This window comes from Sinocyclocheilus rhinocerous, unplaced genomic scaffold (genome assembly GCF_001515625.1).
Source record: "Sinocyclocheilus rhinocerous isolate Xijiao unplaced genomic scaffold, SAMN03320098_v1.1 scaffold1861, whole genome shotgun sequence".
NCBI lineage: Eukaryota > Metazoa > Chordata > Actinopteri > Cypriniformes > Cyprinidae > Sinocyclocheilus > Sinocyclocheilus rhinocerous.
This window is the reverse complement of record NW_015652149.1, coordinates 29,447-36,076: the sequence shown is the minus strand read 5'-3', so window position 1 is coordinate 36,076 and position 6,630 is coordinate 29,447. Positions and strand designations below refer to the sequence as shown.

The window sequence follows — 6,630 nt, the reverse complement described above, 5'->3', positions numbered from 1 at the left end:
GGGCTTATTGCTTTTATAAAACGGTTATTCCATATATGTAGTAAGGTTTCACAGAATAAAACAGAGCAAATAAAGTGTAATGATATAAATAAAAACAGTATTCTTCCACCAAACAATGTAGTTCCTCAGAAACAGTTGTGGTTCCAACAAAGTGGTTGCCGAGCAACACACAGAAGTAAACAAAGGTGTATGTTTGTAGTGTAATTTACTACAGCTTTGAACGCGGTTCAACCAATCAGAATCAAGTACCGGAACTATCCGTTTTATAATAATGACACTGACATTAAGCCTGACCGCAGATACTGAATCGGGACAGTGCGTTTTTCTCAGGCACTCTTTACTTAAACTGCATCTGGCAGAAGTGTCAAATGCACATCTTGCACATCTTTTAAAATAAAAATCTTGCATCAGAAAAACATTTAGAATTACGTTTTTTGTTATTTCTTTGGGATTCCGGCTTTTCAGTCTCCAAATTTAACACATAATAATGATGATGTTTGTTCTGCAGTTTAAATGTTTAAGACTCTGTAAGGTCCTGCAGGAGCTTGTTTTACTCACACTTGTGCTCCTTAACAGACAAGACTGACATCTCTATTGATTTAGATGTTAATTTACACATCCTTTATTTTTTAATCTGTTTAATCTGTTCTTGTGATATTTCAGCAGAGCAGATGGAGAGCGAAGCATCTCTGGAGGAGCCTTCTGTCTGTTCTGTCTGAACAACACGAGCGTTACAGCGTCTCTGAATAAACATGATCAACCAGTGAATGATGAACTACAGAGAGTCAAAGAGCAGCTCAAAACCAGCATGAAGAACAAGTATGAGAGATTATTTGAGGGACTGAAACTCCAGGAGAATGAAAGCCTCCTGAACAGCATCTACACACAGCTCTACATCATAGAGGGAGAGAGAGAAGGAGTGAATGAAGAACATGAGGTTTTACAGATGGAGAAAACAGCCAGAACACAACACTCACAAGACACTCCAATCTACTGCAATGACATCTTTAAAGCCTCAGCTGAAGCAGGATCTGAGGAGAAAGAGCAGATCAAGACCGTTCTTACTAAAGGCATCGCTGGAATCGGAAAAACTGTCTCTGTGCAGAAGTTCATTCTGGACTGGGCCAAGGGAAAAGCCAATCAGGATGTAGATTGCATGTTTGTGCTTCCATTTCGAGAGCTGAACTTGATCCGAGATCATCAGTACAGTCTTCATCTTCAGCTTCATTCATCTGAGCGTTCAGGAGTTTCTCGCTGCTTTCTATGTGTTTTATTACTATGTGAATACAACTATGGAGGGACTAAAGAATTTTGCTTCAATACAACATTTGCTTAAAGGGGCAGTAGATAAAGCCCTTGACTGTCTGCTGGAAGTGAAAGATCAGACTCTGTCCAGAGAGATTCAGGAGTTTGTGAAATCAGACAAACACTCAGAGAAGAAACTCTCTCCTGCTCACTGCTCAACAATCACCTACATGCTTCAGATGTCAGAGGAGCCGCTGGATAAGCTGGACCTCAAGAAATACAATACATCAGATGAGGGAAGAAGAAGACTGATACCAGCTGTGATCAACTGCAGAAAAGCCATGTGAGTGTTTAGTTCAGGGGTGTCAAACTCAATTCCTGGAGGGCCGGAGCTCTGCAGATTTTTGTTCCAACCCTGCTCCAACACACATGACGTGTAGTTTCAAATAAGCCTGAAGGACTTGATTTGTTGGATCAGGTGTGTTTAATTAGGGTTGAATCTAAACTCTGCAGGTCTCGGACTCTCCAGAAATTGAGTTTGACACCCCTGGTTTAGTTCTTGTATACTCATGGAAGAGACTCCTATGTAATACTTTACATTACTTCAATCAGATGCATTTTCACCATTACAAATGTATCTCACAGTGTTTTAATTTTTCAGTCTTGCTGGCTGTAATCTGACTGCTCAGGATTGTGAAACTTTGTCATCAGCTCTACAATCCTCAAACTGTGTCCTGAGAGAGCTGGATCTGAGTAACAATGACCTGCAGGATTCAGGAGTGAAGCTGCTCTCTGATGGCCTGAAGAGTCTGAACTGTCAGCTGGAGATACTGAGGTTTGTGTGTATAATTATAAAATATAATAAATACATATAATAATTTTCCATGTGTTATTTTCTGATGGAGTAATAATTATCTGAATTATCTGAATGCTTCTACTTTCCTTTTCTATGTCATGCATTTTATTCAGATGCTCCTATCAAAAGTGACAATGACTAAAAACACACAAAGTGCATTAGGCAGTCTTTTTATTTAAAAAAAAAAAAAAATATATATATATAAATATATATTTATATATAAATCCAGTGAAATAATGTAGTCATGTAAATTTACTGGGAAAATCAGGCATTATGACAACTAACAAATATTCACCCCATTATACATTGTATTTGGGATTATATGTAGTTTAATTATCTCATTAAACCTCTAGCTTGTAAACTTTCATTTCATTCACGCACTTAACACAAAATAATTGCTTGCACAGCTGCGATTTGCAAATGAACAAGTTGGAAAGACAATAGACAAGTGTAGTTCTCGAATGAATGATTTGGAGAGATCAATTAGAAATGGGTGTGTGTATATATATGTATATATATATATACATACAGGGATGCACGTAAGGTCCTCATGTGAGCATCTGGAGATTTGGTTTGGTTCTCTCATTGCACATAGTGAGACACATTAATTATTAACTACAAAAAATATATATAATTAATAATTGTATTATTGCACTTTATTTATTATTATTTTTTAAACAAAATAAAATAATAAAGTGTGATAATACTATTAGATTTTAAAATAAAAAAGTATTAAATAAAAATACAATTATTTTATAGAACATTTAAAAATACAAATGTAATATTTAATTTTTTTTCATGAGTTTTCATCATTTTCAAACCTAAAATCAGCAAGCTTTTATTTTGGCAAGTTGCTGGCAAGTAAGTATATATGCACTGTCAGTTTTAGCGCACCTGGGTGAAGTGCGTCAGTGAATGAAATGTCACAGTTTTGGGGTTTGCTCTAAAACCGGCAGCACATAGCCAAGATTTATGCTTTCAGTTTGAATGGAAATCTTATAGAGTATTACAGTTAGTCCATCTAAAATGGTGATTGTGCATTAAAAACTGACAACCAAATCGGTATGAAAATGAGTGGTCTGAACTGATTTACCCAGTGCATTTTTTATTTTGGTTGCATCTGTGCACCATTTATGTGCATCCCTGCATCCCAGAACACTTAATCCTATTTCACAATGCTAATGTTGCCTTTATGAAGCTGTAAAGGCCAGCTAATGATTGGCAAAGAAACAACTGCTGTCATTCTCAGGGGAAATTTGTATTTACTTTGTTAACTAAAATTGTATTAACTAAAAAGTGATATAGGCAGCAGCAGAGTTAGTGTGACCAGAGAAGACACAGACTTTTGTTTAAATTTGCTCAACAAGGAATGTTGACGGTGTATGTATGTACGTGTATATATATATTCAATTTTCTGTGTGTGTCTGTAGGTTGTCAGGCTGTATGGTGACAGAGGAAGGCTGTGGTTATTTGTCTTCAGCTCTGAGTTCAAACCCCTCACACCTGAGAGAGCTGGATCTGAGCTACAATCACCCAGGACCATCAGGAGTCCAGCTGCTCAAACACAAACTGGAAGATCCAAACTATAAACTGCAGATACTCAAGTATGTGGGGTACTTATGACACATGTTTTGTTGTTTGGCAGTATCATAACATGTATATAGAAACACTTGGGCTAGGTCACATTCAGTAATACATCTGATCTTTCTAGGATATTTTACACCTTCTGACTTTATTTTAAGAACACAGCTGTTCGATTACAAATGGCAGTGCCACCAACAGGCACAGTGAGGGAACAACAGTATTAACCCATACATAACACATAACATTTCCTCCCCTTATAATCAAGATGTAAAAATACAATGCATTCTCAGATGTTATGTTGTTGTTGTTGTTGTTTTTTTAAGACTGGCTCTTGTCTCGAGGCAGTTCAGGAATTATTCTGCCCCATGTCAGAACAGGCTCATCAACTTAAATAATTACAGTTTAGTGAGTTCAGCAGCTTTTGTTTTGTTTTGTTTTCCAACATAATCCTATAATGTCAGATGGTTTGGAGGTTTGAGCGAGCACTTCATTAGTCTCAGGTAGTTGTGTTACCTGAGTTTCAGCTGTTTGATTTGGAATGGACAACATGGCATCTCCATTCCTCAGAAACTCTTACATCCAGATACTGGTCTTCTGCAGGACTGTTTTCCTTTACACAGCAGGGCGTTCAAGGGATTCACTATGGTTGCCAAATTGGGTATAATTCTCCTATAATAGCTTAACAGGCCCCAGCTGTGTGAAGTTGGATGGTGCTGGAGCATCGACAATTTATCACATTTTTTCGGGCAACTTTTGCAGGCCTTCAGCAATTATATGACCCAGGTACTCCAATAAATCCTTGAAGAAGTGACATCTACTTTTGTTACTGTTATGTAAGCCAAACTGCTCTAGGCGTTCAGGTTTTCAAGGTGTTCAGCTACAGTCTGCCTGGTTACTACAATGTCATCCAGGTAACAATGGACATTTGACAGACCTTGTAATACCTGGTCCATAGTCTTTGGGAACATGACTGGAGCCAAAGCGATCCCAAACAGAAAGAGATTGTATTGGAATAATCCAACAAGTCTAATTTACTGAAACATTGTCTTCCCTCTAGCAAAGCAAACAGGTCCTCAATGCCGGTTAGAGAATAGTATTCAATGTGTAGGATGGGTTTGGGTTTTTGAGTGCGCCTAACTACTCACAACTCATTGTGGTAGATCTATGGTAAGTTTATCCACCTCGTCACCAATTAGTTATGTTTGGCAGTATCATAACATGTACTTTATTTAGCAAACATTTGGGTCACATTCAGTAACACAGCTGATCTTTTTAGGATACTTTACATCTACTGAATTTATTACAAGAACACAGCAATTCAATTACAAACGGAAGTGCCACCAACAGGCACAGTGAGGGAACAACAGTATTAACCTACATACTGTGCATTACATGTTTATATGTAGGATGCAATGGGGGTCACCTAAGAGGGATGTAATGATGTAGTTTATGAAATTCCTTTTAAAAATCTGTTTTTGTGCTCACATTATTTATCTGACTTAATATGACTGAATACTGCAGAACCTATAAACCTCACTCAAGAAATTGAGAAAATTAATACACAACAATGTTTGCATTAAGAAAACATTCCATTTTATTAATTAATTTATTTTTTCTCTGTTCAGTTTGGACCATGGGGGAGATCTCAGGATCAGACCAGGACTGAGAAAATGTAAGTTCTCACAAACACACTAATGCATATTTAATGATGTAATTGATGCTCTAATCAGTCTTTCTGTGTTCAGATGCTTGTCATCTCACACTGGATCCAAACACAGCACACACTCAACTCATCCTGTCTGAGGAGAACAAAAAAACAACATGTGTGAAAGATCATCAGCCGTATCCTGACCAAAATAACCAATAAGGAAATAATGAATATAATAAGGAAAATATAAATAGATATTCATAATGATTTTTTTCTTCTCTAGCCTTGTCTGTGCTGTAAAAACACACCTGGCCAAATACCCCAGAGGGCATCACTTCCCACTTTGATAATTACTGTAGTTAATGTGTCTGCATTCAAGCATTTGGGTGGGCTTAAACAGATCACCCTTTACAGCAGATTTAGTTCACAAACAACTGACAGCTTTGACCTAAATATGATTTTCAGTTACAATAATTAATCCTAAAATTCGACATTAGTAATTTACTTTTAACAGCATCAGACGCACGCGCGCTCACAAGATCTCCCGGTTCTTACATGAGAATTCAGTTGACTGGAGACTCATTTGAATCAGTGAGCTGTCGACTCGAGAACAACTGCAATCGGATCATTCTAATTCGTGAATGAATCGTTTGGTGCGATTTGCGAACCGATTTAACAGGTTCATTGAAAATAATCAGTTCGTTCTTGAATCAGACACCGCTTCTGCATCTCGGAGCACGTGATATATTATAAGGAGTAACGATAAGTTTTATGAAATGTAGTGAAGTAAAAAGTACGATCTTATGCTTTGGAATGTAGTGAAGTAAAAGTAAAAGTTACTAAAAATAAAACTACTCCAGTAAAGTACAGATACTTGAAAAATGTACTTAAGTACAGTAACGAAGTAAAGCTACTCCGTTACTGTCCACCACTGGTGATAATATAGCATTTAAGAGATTTACAAGCAATTTTTAAAAGGCCATCAAATTTTAAAGGGCCTGTCATTTTTGACTGGGAACAGCAAATTAGGTAAAGGATTTTCAGCACAGCTTAAGGGTTAATTTTCTAAATGTAGTGAAATATACAATTTAGACCTCATCTAGCTTTTAAGGTCACTTATAAAAGTTGAAAAAATAGACTTTTAAAGAGTGCATGTCATTGATAGTAGGAAGCTGTAATGTGGGGTTTGGGTTTTGGGTTTTGTTTCATGTTCTTGTTTTCGTGTCTTTTATTTTGTAGTTTGATTCATGCTGTTAGTGTCATGCTTCCCTTGCCCTCTTGTCTTCATGCCATTGGT

At 37.0% G+C, this 6,630-nt stretch overlaps 1 pseudogene; it reads left to right on the top strand.

Moving 5' to 3' along the window:
- LOC107713777 (NACHT, LRR and PYD domains-containing protein 12-like) overlaps window positions 1-5,558 on the top strand; it is a 16,688-nt pseudogene extending 11,130 nt beyond the window's left edge.
- Window positions 5,559-6,630: the final 1,072 nt, after the last annotated feature.